Source organism: Hyperolius riggenbachi, chromosome 7, assembly GCF_040937935.1.
Source record: "Hyperolius riggenbachi isolate aHypRig1 chromosome 7, aHypRig1.pri, whole genome shotgun sequence".
Taxonomy (NCBI): domain Eukaryota; kingdom Metazoa; phylum Chordata; class Amphibia; order Anura; family Hyperoliidae; genus Hyperolius; species Hyperolius riggenbachi.
In genome coordinates this window covers 327,254,897-327,279,298 of record NC_090652.1, presented here as the reverse complement: position 1 = coordinate 327,279,298, position 24,402 = coordinate 327,254,897, and positions in this window count along the sequence as shown.

The window sequence follows — 24,402 nt, the reverse complement described above, 5'->3', positions numbered from 1 at the left end:
TTCTGTGTGTTTGTGTGTGTGCCTGTGTTTTTCTGTGTGTTTGTGTGTGTGCCTGTGTTTTTCTGTGTGTTTGTGTGTGTGCCTGTGTTTTTCTGTGTGTTTGTGTGTATGCCTGTGTTTTTCTGTGTGTTTGTGTGTGTGCCTGTGTTTTTCTGTGTGTTTGTGTGTGTGCCTGTGTTTTTCTGTGTGTCTGTGTGTGTGCCTGTGTTTTTCTGTGTGTTTGTATGTGTGCCTGTGTTTTTCTGTGTGTTTGTGTGTGTGCCTGTGTTTTTCTGTGTGTTTGTGTGTGTGCCTGTGTTTTTCTGTGTGTTTGTGTGTGTGCCTGTGTTTTTCTGTGTGTTTGTGTGTGTGCCTGTGTTTTTCTGTGTGTTTGTGTGTGTGCGTGTGTGTTTTTCTGTGTGTTTGTGTGTGTGCCTGTGTTTTTCTGTGTGTCTGTGTGTGTGCGTGTGTTTTTCTGTGTGTCTGTGTGTGCGTGTGTTTTTCTGTGTGTCTGTGTGTGTGCCTGTGTTTTTCTGTGTGTTTGTGTGTGTGCCTGTGTTTTTCTGTGTGTCTGTGTGTGTGCCTGTGTTTTTCTGTGTGTCTGTGTGTGTGCCTGTGTTTTTCTGTGTGTCTGTGTGTGCGTGTGTTTTTCTGTGTGTCTGTGTGTGTGCGTGTGTTTTTCTGTGTGTCTGTGTGTGCGTGTGTTTTTCTGTGTGTCTGTGTGTGTGTATGTTTTTCTATGTGTCTGTGTGTGCGTGTGTTTTTCTGTGTGTCTGTGTGTGTGTATGTTTTTCTGTGTGTCTGTGTGTGTGCGTGTGTTTTTCTGTGTGTCTGTGTGTGTGCGTGTGTTTTTCTGTGTGTCTGTGTGTGTGCGTGTGTTTTTCTGTGTGTCTGTGTGTGCGTGTGTTTTTCTGTGTGTCTGTGTGTCTGTGTGTTTTTCTGTGTGTCTGTGTGTGTGTATGTTTTTCTGTGTGTTTGTGTGTGTCTGTGTGTGTGCCTGTGTTTTTCTGTGTGTTTGTGTGTGTGCGTGTGTTTTTCTGTGTGTTTGTGTGTGTGCCTCTGTTTTTCTGTGTGTTTGTGTGTGTGTCTGGGTTTTTCTGTGTGTTTGTGTGTATGCCTGTGTTTTTCTGTGTGTTTGTGTGTGTGCGTGTGTTTTTCTGTGTGTTTGTGTGTGTGCCTGTGTTTTCTGTGTGTTTGTGTGTGTGCCTCTGTTTTTCTGTGTGTTTGTGTGTGTGTCTGGGTTTTTCTGTGTGTTTGTGTGTATGCCTGTGTTTTTCTGTGTGTTTGTGTGTGTGCGTGTGTTTTTCTGTGTGTTTGTGTGTGTGCCTGTGTTTTTCTGTGTGTCTGTGTGTGTGTATGTTTTTCTGTGTGTTTGTGTGTGTGCCTGTGTTTTTCTGTGTGTTTGTGTGTGTGTGTGTGTGTTTTTGTGTGTATGCCTGTGTTTTTCTGTGTGTCTGTGTTTGTGCCTGTGTTTTTCTGTGTGTTTGTGTGTATGCCTGTGTTTTTCTGTGTGTTTGTGTGTATGGCTGTGTTTTTCTGTGTGTTTGTGTGTATGCCTGTGTTTTTCTGTGTGTTTGTGTGTGTGCCTGTGTTTTTCTGTGTGTTTGTGTGTATGCCTGTGTTTTTCTGTGTGTTTGTGTGTGTGCCTGTGTTTTTCTGTGTGTTTGTGTGTATGCCTGTGTTTTTCTGTGTGTTTGTGTGTGTGCCTGTGTTTTTCTGTGTGTTTGTGTGTATGCCTGTGTTTTTCTGTGTGTTTGTGTGTGTGCCTGTGTTTTTCTGTGTGTTTGTGTGTGTGCCTGTGTTTTTCTGTGTGTTTGTGTGTATGCCTGTGTTTTTCTGTGTGTTTGTGTGTGTGCCTGTGTTTTTCTGTGTGTTTGTGTGTATGCCTGTGTTTTTCTGTGTGTTTGTGTGTGTGCCTGTGTTTTTCTGTGTGTTTGTGTGTATGCCTGTGTTTTTCTGTGTGTTTGTGTGTGTGCCTGTGTTTTTCTGTGTGTTTGTGTGTGTGCCTGTGTTTTTCTGTGTGTTTGTGTGTATGCCTGTGTTTTTCTGTGTGTTTGTGTGTGTGCCTGTGTTTTTCTGTGTGTTTGTGTGTATGCCTGTGTTTTTCTGTGTGTTTGTGTGTGTGCCTGTGTTTTTCTGTGTGTTTGTGTGTATGCCTGTGTTTTTCTGTGTGTTTGTGTGTGTGCCTGTATTTTTCTGTGTGTTTGTGTGTATGCCTGTGTTTTTCTGTGTGTTTGTGTGTGTGCCTGTGTTTTTCTATGTGTCGGTGTGTGTGCATGTGTTTTTCTGTGTGTTTGTGTGTGTGCCTGTGTTTTTCTATGTGTTTGTGTGTGTGCCTGTGTTTTTCTGTGTGTTTGTGTGTGTGCCTGTGTTTTTCTGTGTGTTTGTGTGTGTGCCTGTGTTTTTCTGTGTGTTTGTGTGTGTGCCTGTGTTTTTCTGTGTGTGCCTGTGTTTTTCTGTGTGTTTGTGTGTGTGCCTGTGTTTTTCTGTGTGTCTGTGTGTGTGCATGTGTTTTTCTGTGTGTTTGTGTGTGTGCCTGTGTTTTTCTGTGTGTTTGTGTGTGTGCCTGTGTTTTCTGTGTGTTTGTGTGTGTGCCTGTGTTTTTCTGTGTGTTTGTGTGTGTGTCTGGGTTTTTCTGTGTGTTTGTGTGTATGCCTGTGTTTCTCTGTGTGTTTGTGTGTGTGCCTGTGTTTTTCTGTGTGTTTGTGTGTGTGTCTGTGGGTGTGCATGAGTGTCTGTGTGTGTGCCTGTGTTTTTCTATGTGTTTGTGTGTGTGCCTGTGTTTTTCTGTGTGTTTGTGTGTGTGTCTGGGTTTTTCTGTGTGTTTGTGTGTATGCCTGTGTTTTTCTGTGTGTTTGTGTGTGTGCCTGTGTTTTTCTGTGTGTGTGTGTGTGTGTGTGTGTCTGTGGGTGTGCATGAGTGTCTGTGTGTGTGCCTGTGTTTTTCTATGTGTTTGTGTGTGTGCCTGTGTTTTTCTGTGTGTTTGTGTGTGTGCCTGTGTTTTTCTGTGTGTCTGTGTGTGTGCCTGTGTTTTTCTGTGTGTTTGTGTGTGTGCCTGTGTTTTTCTGTGTGTTTGTGTGTGTGCCTGTGTTTTTCTGTGTGTTTGTGTGTGTGCCTGTGTTTTTCTGTGTGTTTGTGTGTGTGCCTGTGTTTTTCTGTGTGTTTGTGTGTGTGCCTGTTTTTTTCTGTGTGTTTGTGTGTGTGCCTGTGTTTTTCTGTGTGTTTGTGTGTGTCCCTGTGTTTTTCTGTGTGTTTGTGTGTATGCCTGTGTTTTTCTGTGTCTTTGTGTGTGTGCCTGTGTTTTTCTGTGTGATTGTGTGTGTGCCTGTGTTTTTCTGTGTGTTTGTGTGTGTGCCTGTGTTTTTCTGTGTGTTTGTGTGTATGCCTGTGTTTTTCTGTGTGTTTGTGTGTGTGCCTGTGTTTTTCTGTGTGTTTGTGTGTATGCCTGTGTTTTTCTGTGTGTTTGTGTGTGTGCCTGTGTTTTTCTGTGTGTTTGTGTGTATGCCTGTGTTTTTCTGTGTGTTTGTGTGTGTGCCTGTGTTTTTCTGTGTGTTTGTGTGTGTGCCTGTGTTTTTCTGTGTGTTTGTGTGTATGCCTGTGTTTTTCTGTGTGTTTGTGTGTGTGCCTGTGTTTTTCTGTGTGTTTGTGTGTATGCCTGTGTTTTTCTGTGTGTTTGTGTGTGTGCCTGTGTTTTTCTGTGTGTTTGTGTGTATGCCTGTGTTTTTCTGTGTGTCTGTGTGTGTGCCTGTGTTTTTCTGTTTGTTTGTGTGTGTGCCTGTGTTTTTCTGTGTGTTTGTGTGTGTGCCTGTGTTTTTCTGTGTGTTTGTGTGTGTGCCTGTGTTTTTCTGTGTGTTTGTGTGTGTGCCTGTGTTTTTCTGTGTGTTTGTGTGTATGCCTGTGTTTTTCTGTGTGTCTGCGTGTGTGCCTGTGTTTTTCTGTGTGTGTGTTTGTGTGTGTGCCTGTGTTTTTCTGTGTGTGTGTTTGTGTGTGTGCCTGTGTTTTTCTTTGTGTTTGTGTGTGTGCCTGTGTTTTTCTGTGTGTTTGTGTGTGTGCCTGTGTTTTTCTGTGTGTTTGTGTGTGTGCCTGTGTTTTTCTGTGTGTTTGTGTGTGTGCCTGTGTTTTTCTGTGTGTTTGTGTGTATGCCTGTGTTTTTCTGTGTGTTTGTGTGTATGCCTGTGTTTTTCTGTGTCTTTGTGTGTGTGCCTGTGTTTTTCTGTGTGTTTGTGTGTGTGCCTGTGTTTTTCTGTGTGTTTGTGTGTGTGTCTGGGTTTTTCTGTGTGTTTGTGTGTATGCCTGTGTTTTTCTGTGTGTTTGTGTGTGTGCCTGTGTTTTTCTGTGTGTGTGTGTGTGTGTGTGTGTCTGTGGGTGTGCATGAGTGTCTGTGTGTGTGCCTGTGTTTTTCTATGTGTTTGTGTGTGTGCCTGTGTTTTTCTGTGTGTTTGTGTGTGTGCCTGTGTTTTTCTGTGTGTCTGTGTGTGTGCCTGTGTTTTTCTGTGTGTTTGTGTGTGTGCCTGTGTTTTTCTGTGTGTTTGTGTGTGTGCCTGTGTTTTTCTGTGTGTTTGTGTGTGTGCCTGTGTTTTTCTGTGTGTTTGTGTGTGTGCCTGTGTTTTTCTGTGTGTTTGTGTGTGTGCCTGTTTTTTTCTGTGTGTTTGTGTGTGTGCCTGTGTTTTTCTGTGTGTTTGTGTGTGTCCCTGTGTTTTTCTGTGTGTTTGTGTGTATGCCTGTGTTTTTCTGTGTCTTTGTGTGTGTGCCTGTGTTTTTCTGTGTGATTGTGTGTGTGCCTGTGTTTTTCTGTGTGTTTGTGTGTGTGCCTGTGTTTTTCTGTGTGTTTGTGTGTATGCCTGTGTTTTTCTGTGTGTTTGTGTGTGTGCCTGTGTTTTTCTGTGTGTTTGTGTGTATGCCGGTTTTTTTCTGTGTGTTTGTGTGTGTGCCTGTGTTTTTCTGTGTGTTTGTGTGTATGCCTGTGTTTTTCTGTGTGTTTGTGTGTGTGCCTGTGTTTTTCTGTGTGTTTGTGTGTATGCCTGTGTTTTTCTGTGTGTCTGTGTGTGTGCCTGTGTTTTTCTGTTTGTTTGTGTGTGTGCCTGTGTTTTTCTGTGTGTTTGTGTGTGTGCCTGTGTTTTTCTGTGTCTTTGTGTGTATGCCTGTGTTTTTCTGTGTGTTTGTGTGTATGCCTGTGTTTTTCTGTGTGTTTGTGTGTGTGCCTGTGTTTTTCTGTGTGTTTGTGTGTGTACCTGTGTTTTTCTGTGTGTTTTCGGTGTGTGCCTGTGTTTTTCTGTGTGTCTGTGTGTGTGCCTGTGTTTTTCTGTGTGTTTGTGTGTATGCCTGTGTTTTTCTGTGTGTTTGTGTGTGTGCCTGTGTTTTTCTGTGTGTTTGTGTGTATGCCTTTGTTTTTCTGTGTGTTTGTGTGTGCGTGTGTTTTTCTGTGTGTTTGTGTGTGCCTGTGTTTTTCTGTGTGTTTGTGTGTGTGCCTGTGTTTTTCTGTGTGTCTGTGTGTGTGCCTGTGTTTTTCTGTGTGTTTGTGTGTGTGCCTGTGTTTTTCTGTTTGTCTGTGTGTGTGCATGTGTTTTTCTGTGTGTTTGTGTGTGTGCCTGTGTTTTTCTGTGTGTTTGTGTGTATGCCTGTGTTTTTCTGTGTGTTTGTGTGTGTGCCTGTGTTTTTCTGTGTGTTTGTGTGTATGCCTTTGTTTTTTCTGTGTGTTGGTGTGTGCCTGTGTTTTTCTGTGTGTTTGTGTGTGTGTCTGTGTTTTTCTGTGTGTTTGTGTGTGTGCCTGTGTTTTTCTGTGTGTCTGTGTGTGTGCCTGTGTTTTTCTGTGTGTTTGTGTGTGTGCCTGTGTTTTTCTGTGTGTTTGTGTGTATGCCTGTGTTTTTCTGTGTGTTTGTGTGTGTGCCTGTGTTTTTCTGTGTGTTTGTGTGTGTGCCTGTGTTTTTCTGTGTGTTTGTGTGTGTGCGTGTGTTTTTCTGTGTGTTTGTGTGTGTGCCTGTGTTTTTCTGTGTGTTTGTGTGTGTGCGTGTGTTTTTCTGTGTGTTTGTGTGTGTGCCTGTGTTTTTCTGTGTGTCTGTGTGTATGCCTGTGTTTTTCTGTGTGTTTGTGTGTGTGGCTGTGTTTTTCTGTGTGTTTGTGTGTGTGCCTGTGTTTTTCTGTGTGTTTGTGTGTGTGCCTGTGTTTTTCTGTGTGTTTGTGTGTGTGCCTGTGTTTTTCTGTGTGTTTGTGTGTATGCCTGTGTTTTTCTGTGTCTTTGTGTGTGTGCCTGTGTTTTTCTGTGTGTTTGTGTGTGTGCCTGTGTTTTTCTGTGTGTTTGTGTGTGTGCCTGTGTTTTTCTGTGTGTTTGTGTGTCTGCGTGTGTTTTTCTGTGTGTCTGTGTGTGTGCCTGTGTTTTTCTGTGTGTCTGTGTGTGTGTATGTTTTTCTGTGTGTTTGTGTGTGTGCATGTGTTTTTCTGTGTGTTTGTGTGTGTGCCTGTGTTTTTCTGTGTGTTTGTGTGTGTGCCTGTGTTTTTCTGTGTGTTTGTGTGTGTGTGTGTGTGTGTTTTTCTGTGTGTTTATGTGTGTGCCTGTGTTTTTCTGTGTGTTTGTGTGTGTGCCTGTGTTTTTCTGTGTGTTTGTGTGTGTGCCTGTGTTTTTCTGTGTGTTTGTGTGTATGCCTGTGTTTTTCTGTGTGTTTGTGTGTGTGTGTATGTTTTTCTGTGTGTCTGTGTGTGTGTATGTTTTTCTGTGTGTTTGTGTGTGTGCTTGTGTTTTTCTGTGTGTTTGTGTGTGTGCCTGTGTTTTTCTGTGTGTTTGTGTGTGTGCGTGTGTTTTTCTGTGTGTTTGTGTGTGTGCCTGTGTTTTTCTGTGTGTTTGTGTGTGTGCCTGTGTTTTTCTGTGTGTTTGTGTGTGTGCCTGTGTTTTTCTGTGTGTTTGTGTGTGTGCCTGTGTTTTTCTGTGTGTTTGTGTATGTGCCTGTGTTTTTCTGTGTGTTTGTGTGTGTGCCTGTGTTTTTCTGTGTGTTTGTGTGTATGCCTGTGTTTTTCTGTGTGTTTGTGTGTGTGCCTGTGTTTTTCTGTGTGTTTGTGTGTGTGCCTGTGTTTTTCTGTGTGTCTGTGTGTGTGCCTGTGTTTTTCTGTGTGTTTGTATGTGTGCCTGTGTTTTTCTGTGTGTTTGTGTGTGTGCCTGTGTTTTTCTGTGTGTTTGTGTGTGTGCCTGTGTTTTTCTGTGTGTTTGTGTGTGTGCCTGTGTTTTTCTGTGTGTTTGTGTGTGTGCCTGTGTTTTTCTGTGTGTTTGTGTGTGTGCCTGTGTTTTTCTGTGTGTCTGTGTGTGTGCGTGTGTTTTTCTGTGTGTCTGTGTGTGCGTGTGTTTTTCTGTGTGTCTGTGTGTGTGCCTGTGTTTTTCTGTGTGTCTGTGTGTGTGCCTGTGTTTTTCTGTGTGTCTGTGTGTGTGCCTGTGTTTTTCTGTGTGTGCGTGTGTTTTTCTGTGTGTCTGTGTGTGTGCGTGTGTTTTTCTGTGTGTCTGTGTGTGCGTGTGTTTTTCTGTGTGTCTGTGTGTGTGTATGTTTTTCTGTGTGTCTGTGTGTGCGTGTGTTTTTCTGTGTGTCTGTGTGTGTGTATGTTTTTCTGTGTGTCTGTGTGTGTGCGTGTGTTTTTCTGTGTGTCTGTGTGTGTGCGTGTGTTTTTCTGTGTGTCTGTGTGTGTGCGTGTGTTTTTCTGTGTGTCTGTGTGTGCGTGTGTTTTTCTGTGTGTCTGTGTGTTTTTCTGTGTGTCTGTGTGTGTGTATGTTTTTCTGTGTGTTTGTGTGTGTCTGTGTGTGTGCCTGTGTTTTTCTGTGTGTTTGTGTGTGTGCGTGTGTTTTTCTGTGTGTTTGTGTGTGTGCCTGTGTTTTCTGTGTGTTTGTGTGTGTGCCTGTGTTTTTCTGTGTGTTTGTGTGTGTGCCTGTGTTTTTCTGTGTGTCTGTGTGTGTGCCTGTGTTTTTCTGTGTGTCTGTGTGTGTGCCTGTGTTTTTCTGTGTGTCTGTGTGTGCGTGTGTTTTTCTGTGTGTCTGTGTGTGTGCGTGTGTTTTTCTGTGTGTCTGTGTGTGCGTGTGTTTTTCTGTGTGTCTGTGTGTGTGTATGTTTTTCTGTGTGTCTGTGTGTGCGTGTGTTTTTCTGTGTGTCTGTGTGTGTGTATGTTTTTCTGTGTGTCTGTGTGTGTGCGTGTGTTTTTCTGTGTGTCTGTGTGTGTGCGTGTGTTTTTCTGTGTGTCTGTGTGTGTGCGTGTGTTTTTCTGTGTGTCTGTGTGTGCGTGTGTTTTTCTGTGTGTCTGTGTGTTTTTCTGTGTTTCTGTGTGTGTGTATGTTTTTCTGTGTGTTTGTGTGTGTCTGTGTGTGTGCCTGTGTTTTTCTGTGTGTTTGTGTGTGTGCGTGTGTTTTTCTGTGTGTTTGTGTGTGTGCCTGTGTTTTCTGTGTGTTTGTGTGTGTGCCTGTGTTTTTCTGTGTGTTTGTGTGTGTGCCTGTGTTTTTCTGTGTGTCTGTGTGTGTGCCTGTGTTTTTCTGTGTGTCTGTGTGTGTGCCTGTGTTTTTCTGTGTGTCTGTGTGTGCGTGTGTTTTTCTGTGTGTTTGTGTGTGTGCGTGTGTTTTTCTGTGTGTCTGTGTGTGCGTGTGTTTTTCTGTGTGTCTGTGTGTGTGTATGTTTTTCTGTGTGTCTGTGTGTGCGTGTGTTTTTCTGTGTGTCTGTGTGTGTGTATGTTTTTCTGTGTGTCTGTGTGTGTGCGTGTGTTTTTCTGTGTGTCTGTGTGTGTGCGTGTGTTTTTCTGTGTGTCTGTGTGTGTGCGTGTGTTTTTCTGTGTGTCTGTGTGTGCGTGTGTTTTTCTGTGTGTCTGTGTGTTTTTCTGTGTGTCTGTGTGTGTGTATGTTTTTCTGTGTGTTTGTGTGTGTCTGTGTGTGTTCCTGTGTTTTTCTGTGTGTTTGTGTGTGTCTGTGTGTGTGCCTGTGTTTTTCTGTGTGTTTGTGTGTGTGCCTGTGTTTTCTGTGTGTTTGTGTGTGTGCCTCTGTTTTTCTGTGTGTTTGTGTGTGTGCCTGTGTTTTTCTGTGTGTCTGTGTGTGTGTATGTTTTTCTGTGTGTCTGTGTGTGTGCGTGTGTTTTTCTGTGTGTTTGTGTGTGTGCCTGTGTTTTTCTGTGTGTCTGTGTGTGTGTATGTTTTTCTGTGTGTCTGTGTGTGTGTCTGGGTTTTTCTGTGTGTCTGTGTGTGTGCCTGTGTTTTTCTGTGTGTCTGTGTGTGTGCGTGTGTTTTTCTGTGTGTCTGTGTGTGTGCCTGTGTTTTTCTGTGTGTCTGTGTGTGTGCCTGTGTTTTTCTGTGTGTCTGTGTGTGCGTGTGTTTTTCTGTGTGTTTGTGTGTGTGCGTGTGTTTTTCTGTGTGTCTGTGTGTTTTTCTGTGTGTCTGTGTGTGTGTATGTTTTTCTGTGTGTTTGTGTGTGTCTGTGTGTGTGCCTGTGTTTTTCTGTGTGTTTGTGTGTGTGCCTCTGTTTTTCTGTGTGTTTGTGTGTGTGCCTGTGTTTTCTGTGTGTTTGTGTGTGTGCCTCTGTTTTTCTGTGTGTTTGTGTGTGTGCCTGTGTTTTTCTGTGTGTCTGTGTGTGTGTATGTTTTTCTGTGTGTCTGTGTGTATGCCTGTGTTTTTCTGTGTGTTTGTGTGTGTGCGTGTGTTTTTCTGTGTGTCTGTGTGTGCGTGTGTTTTTCTGTGTGTCTGTGTGTGTGCGTGTGTTTTTCTGTGTGTCTGTGTGTGTGCCTGTGTTTTTCTGTGTGTCTGTGTGTGCGTGTTTTTTTCTGTGTGTCTGTGTGTATGCCTGTGTTTTTCTGTGTGTTTGTGTGTGTGCGTGTGTTTTTCTGTGTGTCTGTGTGTGCGTGTGTTTTTCTGTGTGTCTGTGTGTGTGCCTGTGTTTTTCTGTGTGTCTGTGTGTGCGTGTGTTTTTCTGTGTGTTTGTGTGTGTGCGTGTGTTTTTCTGTGTGTCTGTGTGTGCGTGTGTTTTTCTGTGTGTCTGTGTGTGTGCGTGTGTTTTTCTGTGTGTTTGTGTGTGTGCGTGTGTTTTTCTGTGTGTCTGTGTGTGTGCGTGTGTTTTTCTGTGTGTTTGTGTGTATGCCTGTGTTTTTCTGTGTGTCTGTGTGTTTTTCTGTGTGTCTGTGTGTGTGTATGTTTTTCTGTGTGTTTGTGTGTGTCTGTGTGTGTTCCTGTGTTTTTCTGTGTGTTTGTGTGTGTCTGTGTGTGTGCCTGTGTTTTTCTGTGTGTTTGTGTGTGTGCCTGTGTTTTCTGTGTGTTTGTGTGTGTGCCTCTGTTTTTCTGTGTGTTTGTGTGTGTGCCTGTGTTTTTCTGTGTGTCTGTGTGTGTGTATGTTTTTCTGTGTGTCTGTGTGTGTGCGTGTGTTTTTCTGTGTGTTTGTGTGTGTGCCTGTGTTTTTCTGTGTGTCTGTGTGTGTGTATGTTTTTCTGTGTGTCTGTGTGTGTGTCTGGGTTTTTCTGTGTGTCTGTGTGTGTGCCTGTGTTTTTCTGTGTGTCTGTGTGTGTGCGTGTGTTTTTCTGTGTGTCTGTGTGTGTGCCTGTGTTTTTCTGTGTGTCTGTGTGTGTGCCTGTGTTTTTCTGTGTGTCTGTGTGTGCGTGTGTTTTTCTGTGTGTTTGTGTGTGTGCGTGTGTTTTTCTGTGTGTCTGTGTGTTTTTCTGTGTGTCTGTGTGTGTGTATGTTTTTCTGTGTGTTTGTGTGTGTCTGTGTGTGTGCCTGTGTTTTTCTGTGTGTTTGTGTGTGTGCCTCTGTTTTTCTGTGTGTTTGTGTGTGTGCCTGTGTTTTCTGTGTGTTTGTGTGTGTGCCTCTGTTTTTCTGTGTGTTTGTGTGTGTGCCTGTGTTTTTCTGTGTGTCTGTGTGTGTGTATGTTTTTCTGTGTGTCTGTGTGTATGCCTGTGTTTTTCTGTGTGTTTGTGTGTGTGCGTGTGTTTTTCTGTGTGTCTGTGTGTGCGTGTGTTTTTCTGTGTGTCTGTGTGTGTGCGTGTGTTTTTCTGTGTGTCTGTGTGTGTGCCTGTGTTTTTCTGTGTGTCTGTGTGTGCGTGTTTTTTTCTGTGTGTCTGTGTGTATGCCTGTGTTTTTCTGTGTGTTTGTGTGTGTGCGTGTGTTTTTCTGTGTGTCTGTGTGTGCGTGTGTTTTTCTGTGTGTCTGTGTGTGTGCCTGTGTTTTTCTGTGTGTCTGTGTGTGCGTGTGTTTTTCTGTGTGTTTGTGTGTGTGCGTGTGTTTTTCTGTGTGTCTGTGTGTGCGTGTGTTTTTCTGTGTGTCTGTGTGTGTGCGTGTGTTTTTCTGTGTGTTTGTGTGTGTGCGTGTGTTTTTCTGTGTGTCTGTGTGTGTGCGTGTGTTTTTCTGTGTGTTTGTGTGTATGCCTGTGTTTTTCTGTGTGTTTGTGTGTGTGCCTGTGTTTTTCTGTGTGTTTGTGTGTGTGCCTGTGTTTTTCTGTGTGTTTGTGTGTGTGCCTGTGTTTTTCTGTGTGTCTGTGTGTGTGCGTGTGTTTTTCTGTGTGTCTGTGTGTGCGTGTGTTTTTCTGTGTGTCTGTGTGTATGCCTGTGTTTTTCTGTGTGTTTGTGTGTGTGCCTGTGTTTTTCTGTGTGTTTGTGTGTGTGCCTGTGTTTTTCTGTGTGTTTGTGTGTGTGCCTGTGTTTTTCTGTGTGTTTGTGTGTGTGCCTGTGTTTTTCTGTGTGTCTGTGTGTGTGCGTGTGTTTTTCTGTGTGTCTGTGTGTGCGTGTGTTTTTCTGTGTGTCTGTGTGTATGCCTGTGTTTTTCTGTGTGTCTGTGTGTGTGTGCCTGTGTTTTTCTGTGTGTCTGTGTGTGTGCGTGTGTTTTTCTGTGTGTTTGTGTGTGTGCCTGTGTTTTTCTGTGTGTTTGTGTGTGTGGCTGTGTTTTTCTGTGTGTTTGTGTGTGTGCCTGTGTTTTTCTGTGTGTTTGTGTGTGTGCCTGTGTTTTTCTGTGTGTTTGTGTGTGTGCCTGTGTTTTTCTGTGTGTTTGTGTGTATGCCTGTGTTTTTCTGTGTCTTTGTGTGTGTGCCTGTGTTTTTCTGTGTGTTTGTGTGTGTGCCTGTGTTTTTCTGTGTGTTTGTGTGTGTGCCTGTGTTTTTCTGTGTGTTTGTGTGTCTGCGTGTGTTTTTCTGTGTGTCTGTGTGTGTGCCTGTGTTTTTCTGTGTGTCTGTGTGTGTGTATGTTTTTCTGTGTGTTTGTGTGTGTGCATGTGTTTTTCTGTGTGTTTGTGTGTGTGCCTGTGTTTTTCTGTGTGTTTGTGTGTGTGCCTGTGTTTTTCTGTGTGTTTGTGTGTGTGTGTGTGTGTGTTTTTCTGTGTGTTTATGTGTGTGCCTGTGTTTTTCTGTGTGTTTGTGTGTGTGCCTGTGTTTTTCTGTGTGTTTGTGTGTGTGCCTGTGTTTTTCTGTGTGTTTGTGTGTATGCCTGTGTTTTTCTGTGTGTTTGTGTGTGTGTGTATGTTTTTCTGTGTGTCTGTGTGTGTGTATGTTTTTCTGTGTGTTTGTGTGTGTGCTTGTGTTTTTCTGTGTGTTTGTGTGTGTGCCTGTGTTTTTCTGTGTGTTTGTGTGTGTGCGTGTGTTTTTCTGTGTGTTTGTGTGTGTGCCTGTGTTTTTCTGTGTGTTTGTGTGTGTGCCTGTGTTTTTCTGTGTGTTTGTGTGTGTGCCTGTGTTTTTCTGTGTGTTTGTGTGTGTGCCTGTGTTTTTCTGTGTGTTTGTGTGTGTGCCTGTGTTTTTCTGTGTGTTTGTGTGTGTGCCTGTGTTTTTCTGTGTGTTTGTGTGTATGCCTGTGTTTTTCTGTGTGTTTGTGTGTGTGCCTGTGTTTTTCTGTGTGTTTGTGTGTGTGCCTGTGTTTTTCTGTGTGTCTGTGTGTGTGCCTGTGTTTTTCTGTGTGTTTGTATGTGTGCCTGTGTTTTTCTGTGTGTTTGTGTGTGTGCCTGTGTTTTTCTGTGTGTTTGTGTGTGTGCCTGTGTTTTTCTGTGTGTTTGTGTGTGTGCCTGTGTTTTTCTGTGTGTTTGTGTGTGTGCCTGTGTTTTTCTGTGTGTTTGTGTGTGTGCGTGTGTTTTTCTGTGTGTTTGTGTGTGTGCCTGTGTTTTTCTGTGTGTCTGTGTGTGTGCGTGTGTTTTTCTGTGTGTCTGTGTGTGCGTGTGTTTTTCTGTGTGTCTGTGTGTGTGCCTGTGTTTTTCTGTGTGTCTGTGTGTGTGCCTGTGTTTTTCTGTGTGTCTGTGTGTGTGCCTGTGTTTTTCTGTGTGTCTGTGTGTGCGTGTGTTTTTCTGTGTGTCTGTGTGTGTGCGTGTGTTTTTCTGTGTGTCTGTGTGTGCGTGTGTTTTTCTGTGTGTCTGTGTGTGTGTATGTTTTTCTGTGTGTCTGTGTGTGCGTGTGTTTTTCTGTGTGTCTGTGTGTGTGTATGTTTTTCTGTGTGTCTGTGTGTGTGCGTGTGTTTTTCTGTGTGTCTGTGTGTGTGCGTGTGTTTTTCTGTGTGTCTGTGTGTGTGCGTGTGTTTTTCTGTGTGTCTGTGTGTGCGTGTGTTTTTCTGTGTGTCTGTGTGTTTTTCTGTGTGTCTGTGTGTGTGTATGTTTTTCTGTGTGTTTGTGTGTGTCTGTGTGTGTGCCTGTGTTTTTCTGTGTGTTTGTGTGTGTGCGTGTGTTTTTCTGTGTGTTTGTGTGTGTGCCTGTGTTTTCTGTGTGTTTGTGTGTGTGCCTGTGTTTTTCTGTGTGTTTGTGTGTGTGCCTGTGTTTTTCTGTGTGTCTGTGTGTGTGCCTGTGTTTTTCTGTGTGTCTGTGTGTGTGCCTGTGTTTTTCTGTGTGTCTGTGTGTGCGTGTGTTTTTCTGTGTGTCTGTGTGTGTGCGTGTGTTTTTCTGTGTGTCTGTGTGTGCGTGTGTTTTTCTGTGTGTCTGTGTGTGTGTATGTTTTTCTGTGTGTCTGTGTGTGCGTGTGTTTTTCTGTGTGTCTGTGTGTGTGTATGTTTTTCTGTGTGTCTGTGTGTGTGCGTGTGTTTTTCTGTGTGTCTGTGTGTGTGCGTGTGTTTTTCTGTGTGTCTGTGTGTGTGCGTGTGTTTTTCTGTGTGTCTGTGTGTGCGTGTGTTTTTCTGTGTGTCTGTGTGTTTTTCTGTGTTTCTGTGTGTGTGTATGTTTTTCTGTGTGTTTGTGTGTGTCTGTGTGTGTGCCTGTGTTTTTCTGTGTGTTTGTGTGTGTGCGTGTGTTTTTCTGTGTGTTTGTGTGTGTGCCTGTGTTTTCTGTGTGTTTGTGTGTGTGCCTGTGTTTTTCTGTGTGTTTGTGTGTGTGCCTGTGTTTTTCTGTGTGTCTGTGTGTGTGCCTGTGTTTTTCTGTGTGTCTGTGTGTGTGCCTGTGTTTTTCTGTGTGTCTGTGTGTGCGTGTGTTTTTCTGTGTGTCTGTGTGTGTGCGTGTGTTTTTCTGTGTGTCTGTGTGTGCGTGTGTTTTTCTGTGTGTCTGTGTGTGTGTATGTTTTTCTGTGTGTCTGTGTGTGCGTGTGTTTTTCTGTGTGTCTGTGTGTGTGTATGTTTTTCTGTGTGTCTGTGTGTGTGCGTGTGTTTTTCTGTGTGTCTGTGTGTGTGCGTGTGTTTTTCTGTGTGTCTGTGTGTGTGCGTGTGTTTTTCTGTGTGTCTGTGTGTGCGTGTGTTTTTCTGTGTGTCTGTGTGTTTTTCTGTGTGTCTGTGTGTGTGTATGTTTTTCTGTGTGTTTGTGTGTGTCTGTGTGTGTGCCTGTGTTTTTCTGTGTGTTTGTGTGTGTCTGTGTGTGTGCCTGTGTTTTTCTGTGTGTTTGTGTGTGTGCCTGTGTTTTCTGTGTGTTTGTGTGTGTGCCTCTGTTTTTCTGTGTGTTTGTGTGTGTGCCTGTGTTTTTCTGTGTGTCTGTGTGTGTGTATGTTTTTCTGTGTGTCTGTGTGTGTGCGTGTGTTTTTCTGTGTGTTTGTGTGTGTGCCTGTGTTTTTCTGTGTGTCTGTGTGTGTGTATGTTTTTCTGTGTGTCTGTGTGTGTGTCTGGGTTTTTCTGTGTGTCTGTGTGTGTGCCTGTGTTTTTCTGTGTGTCTGTGTGTGTGCGTGTGTTTTTCTGTGTGTCTGTGTGTGTGCCTGTGTTTTTCTGTGTGTCTGTGTGTGTGCCTGTGTTTTTCTGTGTGTCTGTGTGTGCGTGTGTTTTTCTGTGTGTTTGTGTGTGTGCGTGTGTTTTTCTGTGTGTCTGTGTGTTTTTCTGTGTGTCTGTGTGTGTGTATGTTTTTCTGTGTGTTTGTGTGTGTCTGTGTGTGTGCCTGTGTTTTTCTGTGTGTTTGTGTGTGTCTGTGTGTGTGCCTGTGTTTTTCTGTGTGTTTGTGTGTGTGCCTCTGTTTTTCTGTGTGTTTGTGTGTGTGCCTGTGTTTTCTGTGTGTTTGTGTGTGTGCCTCTGTTTTTCTGTGTGTTTGTGTGTGTGCCTGTGTTTTTCTGTGTGTCTGTGTGTGTGTATGTTTTTCTGTGTGTCTGTGTGTATGCCTGTGTTTTTCTGTGTGTTTGTGTGTGTGCGTGTGTTTTTCTGTGTGTCTGTGTGTGCGTGTGTTTTTCTGTGTGTCTGTGTGTGTGCGTGTGTTTTTCTGTGTGTCTGTGTGTGTGCCTGTGTTTTTCTGTGTGTCTGTGTGTGCGTGTGTTTTTCTGTGTGTCTGTGTGTATGCCTGTGTTTTTCTGTGTGTTTGTGTGTGTGCGTGTGTTTTTCTGTGTGTCTGTGTGTGCGTGTGTTTTTCTGTGTGTCTGTGTGTGTGTGCCTGTGTTTTTCTGTGTGTCTGTGTGTGCGTGTGTTTTTCTGTGTGTTTGTGTGTGTGCGTGTGTTTTTCTGTGTGTCTGTGTGTGCGTGTGTTTTTCTGTGTGTCTGTGTGTGTGCGTGTGTTTTTCTGTGTGTTTGTGTGTGTGCGTGTGTTTTTCTGTGTGTCTGTGTGTGTGCGTGTGTTTTTCTGTGTGTTTGTGTGTATGCCTGTGTTTTTCTGTGTGTTTGTGTGTGTGCCTGTGTTTTTCTGTGTGTTTGTGTGTGTGCCTGTGTTTTTCTGTGTGTTTGTGTGTGTGCCTGTGTTTTTCTGTGTGTCTGTGTGTGTGCGTGTGTTTTTCTGTGTGTCTGTGTGTGCGTGTGTTTTTCTGTGTGTCTGTGTGTATGCCTGTGTTTTTCTGTGTGTTTGTGTGTGTGCCTGTGTTTTTCTGTGTGTTTGTGTGTGTGCCTGTGTTTTTCTGTGTGTTTGTGTGTGTGCCTGTGTTTTTCTGTGTGTTTGTGTGTGTGCCTGTGTTTTTCTGTGTGTCTGTGTGTGTGCGTGTGTTTTTCTGTGTGTCTGTGTGTGCGTGTGTTTTTCTGTGTGTCTGTGTGTATGCCTGTGTTTTTCTGTGTGTCTGTGTGTGTGTGCCTGTGTTTTTCTGTGTGTCTGTGTGTGTGCGTGTGTTTTTCTGTGTGTGTGTATGGAGGAACTGAAAGTAAAAACTTTATTGACACATTATCAATCTTCATACAGTCTTCAGTATATCAAAAACAGCAATAACTAGGACTGACAAGTGCTATGATCTGGCTTGGCTTGATGAATAGTTGCAACCTTAATAGGCGTGTGTTTTTAGAGGCAACGACACATGTTCGTTTCAGGCTTTTTTATGATATGCCTGCCCTTCATCAGGCCGTAATACACAGTTCTAAAAAATAAACAATAAAAGAATATACATTAAAATCATAATTCTATGCAAGCATTACAAGAAGAAAGATCTCAGATCCAGGAGAAGAAAACCCACCAAGGTGATTAGTTGATGGTATGTATTGCACCAGGTTCAAATGAATTTTATGAACCTACATCATTATTAATGACCTAGTAGATGCAGTAGTGAGCAATGTTGCTGTTTTTGCAGATGATACAAAATTGTGCAGAATCATCAACTCTCAGGAAGATAGTGTCATATTGCAACAGGATCTGGATAGGATGGCTATATGGGCACATACATGGCAGATGAAATTCAATGTTGACAAATGTAAAGTCATGCATTTTGGACGTACTAATGGTCTAGCACCATACAAAATAAATGGGATACAGTTGGGGACATCAAACTTGGAGAAGGACTTAGGAGTACTCATTGACAACAAGTTAAATAATCGTACTCAATGCCAAGCCGCTGCAGCTAAAGCTAACAAAATTTTGGGATGCATTAAAAGGGAAATAAAAACTCGAGATGCTAGCATAATATTGCCCCTGTTTAACTCTCTAGTAAGGCCACATCTGGAATATGGAATTCAGTTCTGGGCACCACATTACAAAAAAGATATTGCAGTTTTAGAGCAGGTGCAGAGACGAGCTACAAAATTGATACGTGGGATGGAAGGTCTCGCTTACCAAGAAAGGTTAGATAAACTGGGTTTATTTAGTCTAGAGAAAAGACGCCTTAGAGGAGATCTAATTAACATGTATAAATACATCAGAGGGCAATATAATAGCTTGGCGGATGAGCTTTTTGTCCCTAGGCCTTCTCAAAGAACTAGAGGACATGAGATGCGCATGGAGGAAAAACGTTTTAGCCATTTATTTAGGAAAGGGTTCTTTACAGTAAGAGTGATTAAGATGTGGAATGCATTGCCACAGGAAGTCGTTATGGCAAACTCTATACCTGCATTTAAAGGGGGCTTAGATGCTTTCCTTGCGTTGAAAGACATCCATGGCTACAATTACTAGGTAATGCCTAATGATGTTGATCCAGGAATTTTATCTGATTGCCATCTGGAGTCAGGAAGGAATTTTTCCCTTTTGGAGCTAATTGGACCATGCCTTGTGGGTTTTTTTCCGCCTTCCTCTGGATCAACAGGGGTATGTGGGGGACGGGCTGGAGTTGTACTTTGTACTGGTTGAACTCGATGGACGTATGTCTTTTTTCAACCAAAATAACTATGTAACTATGTAACTATGTACATAGAAATAAGGTGTGTTAAGATATAGATGTCAAACAATGAGAAACCAGAAAATAAAGATAATTTGTCAGGTGTCACAATAGCTCTCCACCAAAGGATGTCAGGGTGACTCTCCATCAAGGAAATAGGGGGAGAGACTATGAGGAGAGGATGATGCATCAGTCTTGTATGATGTATTGGACAGCAATATTATTGACCAAAAACTTTTTGATTCTTTGTATAACGATAAACCAGTCACACCGGTCATTTATTGCTTGTCCAAGATTCATAAAAGGCTTAACCAGCCACCGGGGAGGCCAATTGTGGCGGGGTGTGACTCTATCTTTAGTCACACTGCAACTTTTTAGATAAAGTGCTTAGAAAATATATGCTCTGCCAGAAGTCCTATATTGGGGACACATCCGACTTCATCAAACAAATGAGTGAATTAATCCTACCTCATGAGGATTGCCTCTTGATTACGTTGGATATTGAATTGCTCTACACTTGCATTCTGTGACGATCGGTGTTGGCACGCAGAGAGAATCTGATTATTGGCGATCTGCAGTATCACCAAGAATGCAGATATATACCCGATTATTGATGATCTGCAGTATCACCGATAATCCGATATATTGCTAACCTCTGGACACCAGCAAAAAAACACAATAAAGACAGTAATATATCAAGGAAGTGTGGAAATATCCACCACATGGCAATTCCTCAGAGGTGTGGTTACCTCTGAATGGGAACCCCGTGAGTGAGATCCTCTAACCAGGCTGAGTGACCCCTAGCAGTAATCGTCTGCTTGGGGCAGGCATCTCGGAAAGGCAGGCCTCAGAGAAAACCCTCCAGAGGGAGACGTTCCACTGGAGGGAGAAAGGTCAGAGAGGCAAGGGTTCAGCAACAGAGATAACGGCAGCAGTACAGGAACGGAAGGCAGAAGAGTAATCGGAAATCAGGCAGAGGTCGGCAACAAGAATCAGATAGGCAAAGGTACAATAACGAAGAGCGAGAGAGTAGTCAAGGATAGCCGAAGTCAAAACACAGATACAATATCAAAATACAATCCTAACTAAGGTGTGAAATCCTTAGTATCAACACCAGGGCACTGAGCAAAGGTCTGAGCGCTAACACAACAATGTATTCACGACAGCAGACAAGGAGCAACTGACAGACAGCTCCTTTTATGCTGGGGAACACTCTAGCAGCGTCCCCCAGCCGCCCAGCCAATCCCCAGCACTGCTGGAGTCAGCTGACCACCCTGGTCAGCTGACTCCCCTTCGGGAACGATAAAGTTTCTGTCTCCTCGCGCGCGCGCGTTATCCAGAGACACTGAGCCGGCGAGAGGGCGGGGAACTCTCTGGGCAGCAAGCATGCCGCGGAGTCCGTCGGACTTACGAACTCCGCCGCCTGTCCCATTGCCCCCGCCGGCAGCAGAGCGGAATCCCCCTGGGATACAGAGTCCGCCGCCACGTGTGTGCCGGCGGCGGCTCCGTCATCCCTTACAGTACCCCCCCCCCCTTGAGGAGTGGCCTCCGGACACTTTCCACCAGGTTTCTCAGGATGCAACCAATGAAACCTCTTTCCTAATTTCTCGGCATGCATGCGATCTCTCGGTACCCAAGATCTATCCTCCACCCCATACCCCTTCCAATGGACCAGATACTGCACCGAATTCTGCACCAGACGGGAATCCAAAATGCTTTCAACTTCATATTCTGTCTGGCCCTCTACTACCACTGGGGGGGGGAGAGGAATCCACATACACTGCCGGTTTCAGTAGAGAGACGTGGAACGATCTCCCACATCTCATGCTGTTTGGGAGATCAATAACGTAAGAGACATCATTGATCCTCCTGACTAGTGTTGGGCGAACACCTGGATGTTCGGGTTCGGGCCGAACAGGCCGAACATGGGCCAGATGTTCGGCATGTTCGGCCCGAACGCCGAACTCAATGGAAGTCAATGGGACCCCCAAACATGCCCATTTTGGGGGCCCTATGGGGTCGCAGGCATAAGGGGGGAGCATGCCCCGATCGCGGGGGGGGTCGGAAATTCCCCCCACCCCCTCCGCTAGCGCTCCCCCCTCTGCCCGCTTCCCCATAAAAAAAGTTTAAGGCAAGTTAAATAGTATTTGGTGGCTGGCCTGGCACTGGCAGTGGAGTGAGGAGGAGGAGGAGTCCGAGTAGCAGAGTGACGCGTTGAGGCCGGGCAGCGGGTGGTTCAGCGGTTGTACCCTTGTGGTACTTCCGCCCTTTCTCTGACCTCACGTCCTCTGCATACGAGGGTACGCGTCACGCGTACCCTCGTATGCGTCATCACGTAGAGGACGTGAGGTCAGAGAAAGGGCGGAAGTACCACAAGGGTACTACCGCTGAACCGCCCGCTGCCCGGCCTCAACGCGTCACTCTGCTACTCGGACTTCTCCTCCTCCTCACTCCACTGCCAGTGCCAGGCCAGCCACCAAGCACTATTTAACTTGCCTTAAACTTTTTTTATGGGGAAGCGGGCAGAGGGGGGAGCGCTAGCGGAGGGGGTGGGGGAATTTCCGACCCCCCCCCCGCGATCGGGGCATGCTCCCCCCTTATGCCTGCGACCCCATAGGGGGGCCGTATTGCGGCATGTTCGGGCGAACAGGGCCCTGTTCGGCGGCCATTCAGTAGTTCGGGGCGAACCCGAACTTAAAAGGCCGAACACCGTCAGGTGTTCGGCCGAACTCGAACATCACCCGAACAGGGTGATGTTCTGCAGAACCCGAACAGTGGCGAACACTGTTCGCCCAACACTACTCCTGACCACTGGATAAGGCCCTATGAACCTGGGACCCAATTTGGTGGACGGTTGTCCGAGTGCCAGATGTCTAGTTGACACTCACACCTTGTCTCCTGGAGCAAAGTGCCACTCAGCAGACCGTCTCTTATCAGCCTGTTTCTTTTGTCTCTGAAAGGCTAGGCCTAAATTTCTTTTCACCTGTCCCCAACGCTCCCTCAAAGCCCTCTGCCAATCCTCTAGAGCAGGGAAGGGAGAAGAACACACAGGCAATGGGAAAAATTTAGGGGATTTTCCTGACACAACCTGAAAAGGGGACAGCCCTGTTGATAAACTTTTCAGGTTGTTGTGCGCAAACTTGGCAAAGGGCAAAAATTTACCCCTTTTGGTTTGCGCGTCCGCCACGTAGCCTCTTAAGAACTGCTCCAGAGTCTGATTAACCCTTTCGGTTTGTCCTCCGTTGGACTGTGGGTGATACCCCGATGAAAACGACAGGTTCATACCCAAAGTATGGCAAAAGGCCCTCCAAAACTTAGACACAAACTGGACCCCCCTATCAGAAACCACATCATCTGGGATACCATGCAAGCGGAAGATGTGCTGCACAAAGAGATCGGCCAGCTCCTGGGCCGAAGGGAATCCTTTAAGGGGAACAAAATGGGCCATTTTGCTGAACCTATCCCCAATTACCCATATAACTGACATGCCTTCCGATCTGGGGAGCTCACCAATGAAGTCCATGGACAGATGGGTCCATGGTTCACTGGGTGTTGGCAAGGATTGTAAAGTTTCCACTGGAGCAAGGTGAGAAGGCTTGCTCCTGGCACACACAACACATTCTCTGACAAACTCCTTACAATCCGAGGCCAAGGAGGGCAACCACACGAACCTAGTGAGCAAATCCAGAGTGCGAGTGACCCCAGGGTGACCCGCATTCTTATGGGTGTGGAACAGCTGCAGGATTTGCAATCGGAAGGGAAGTGGTACGAAGAGGACCCCTTCTGGTTTCCCTTCCGGGGTATCTAACTGGTAGGACGCTAGTGTAGCAGCCCAATCCTCCCATGTTTCTGTGGCAGCTAGCACTACCTTACTGGATATAATGCCCTCTGGAAGTGTAGACTGAACGTTCTCGGGTTCGAAACACCTGGGGAGAGCATCCGCCTTAACATTTTTAGAACCTGGGGTGTAGGTGATGACAAATCTGAAGCGAGAGAAGAATAAAGACCAGCGGGCCTGTCGGGGAGTAAGCCTCTTGGTGCCCTCAATGTACTCCAAGTTCTTATGGTCGGTATATACCACAATAGTGTGTTCTGCCCCCTCCAGCCAGTGACGCCATTCTTGGAAGGCCAGTTTAATGGCGAGGAGTTCCCTGTTGCCTATATCGTAGTTTCTCTCCACAGGAGAAAATCTACGTGAGAAATAGGCACAGGGATGTGTCTTGCCCTGCGGACCTGAACGTTGAGACAGGATCGCCCCCACCCTAATTTCTGAGGCATCCACCTCCACCATGAAGGGGAGGGTGACATCAACATGTCTCAGAATAGGTGCAGAGCAAAACATCTTTTTCAGGGTATTGAAGGCTGACTGAGCTTCTGATGGCCAATGGTATGGTTCAGCCCCCTTCATGGTTAGACTAGTCAGAGGGGCTACTACTGAAGAGAATCCCTTGATAAATCTCTGGTAGTAGTTAGCGAAGCCCAGGAACCTTTGAAGTGCTTTCAAACCCACTGATTGCGGCCACTCTAAGACAGCCGAAACCTTTTCTGGATCCATCACGAGACCTGAGGTCGAAATAATATAGCCCAGGAAAGGAATTTGAGTGACCTCAAAGACACACTTCTCTAGTTTTGCATAGAGTGAATTCATTTTCAACTTCCTTAAACGTACTTGACATGCTTACGATGTTCTCCGAGGTTCGGAGAAAAGATCAATATGTCGTCAAGGTAGACCAAGACGAATTGCCCCAAAACCTCTCTGAAGACCTCATTTATTAGTTCTTGGAAGACGGCCGGGGCGTTACACAAACCGAAGGGCATAACTAGGTACTCGTAATGCCCGTCGGGTGTATTGAAGGCCATCTTCCACTCATCACCATCCCTGATGCGCACCAGGTTGTATGCCCCACGTCAGTCTAATTTTGAGAAGATACTGGCATTGGTAAACAGCAATAACTAGGACTGACAAGTGCTATGATCTGGCTTGGCTTGATGAATAGTTGCAACCTTAATAGGCGTGTGTTTTTAGAGGCAACAACACGTTCGTTTCGGGCTTTTTTATGATATGCCTGCCCTTCATCAGGCCGTAATACACAGTTCTAAAAAATAAACAATAAAAATTCTACGCTGAGCTCCTCTGCCTCCTGCCCGAGTATATCTGCAAGGTGTACAACATTATGTGACATCCAGAAGACCAGGATGGAGGCTGAGGGGAATGAGCGATTGCAGATGAGGAGGATGGATGGACCCTGTGCTGGAGGAGGTAACATCACCACTAAGCTCCTCTGCCTCCTGCCTGAGTATATCTGCAAGGTGTACAACATTATGTGACATCCAGAAGACCAGGATGGAGGAGGCTGAGGGGAATGAGTGATTGCAGATGAGGAGGATGGATGGACCCTGTGCTGGAGGAGGTAACATCACCACTGCTCTCCTCTACCTCCTGCCTGAGTATATCTGCAAGGTGTACAACATTATGTGACATCCAGAAGACTAGGATGGAGGCTGAGGGGAATGAGTGATTGCAGATGAGGAGAATGGATGGACCCTGCGCTGGAGGAGGTAACATCACCACTGCTCTCCTCTACCTCCTGCCTGAGTCTACCTGCAAGGTGTACAACATTATGTGACATCCAGAAGACCAAGATGGAGGCTGAGGGGAATGAGTGATTGCAGATGAGGAGGATGGATAGATCCTGCGCTGGAGGCAGAGCCGGAGTTACCATAGGAAAAAATGGGCAATTGTCCTAGGGCCCCAGAGCCTGTAGGGGCCCCCAAGGTGTCTCTCCCCCATCTTAACTGTTGCTCCCCAGGGACTCTGCAGAGTCTTCGGCAGAGTAGAGTCTCATCTGTGTTGGTGGGCACTGGGCAGGTGAGTCACTACGCTGACATAGACATTGCAGAGGTCCTAGGGAGCACAGTTAAGTTGAGAGGTGATTGGGGAGGGTCAGCAGCCAGCTCAGGGGCCCAGGAGGGAAATTTGGCTGCAACAAAGGGCCCCTAATGAGGCTTTTTGGTCGGGGGGTGTCTGTTGGGGGGCTCCAGGCTAATTTTGCCCTAGGGCCCAATTGTTACTTGAACTGGCCCTGGCCGGAGGAGGCAACATCACCACTGAGCTCCTCTGCCTCCTGCCCGAGTATATCTGCAAGGTGTACAACATTATGTGACATCCAGAAGACCAAGATGGAGGCTGAGGGGAATGAGTGATTGCAGATGAGGAGGATGGATGGAACCTGCGCTGGATGAGGTAAAATCACCATTGAGCTCCTCTGCCTCCTGCCTGAGTATATCTGCAAGGTGTACAACATTATGTGACATCCAGAAGACCAGGATGGAGGAGGAGGGGAATGAGTGATTGCAAATGAGGAGGATGGATGGACCCTGTGCTGGAGGAGGTAACATCACCACTGCTCTCCTCTACCTCCTGCCTGAGTATATCTGAAAGGTGTACAACATTATGTGACATCCAGAAGACTAGGATGGAGGCTGAGGGGAATGAGTGATTGCAGATGAGGAGGATGGATGGACCCTGCTCTGGAGGAGGTAACATCACCACTGAGCTCCTCTGCCTCCTC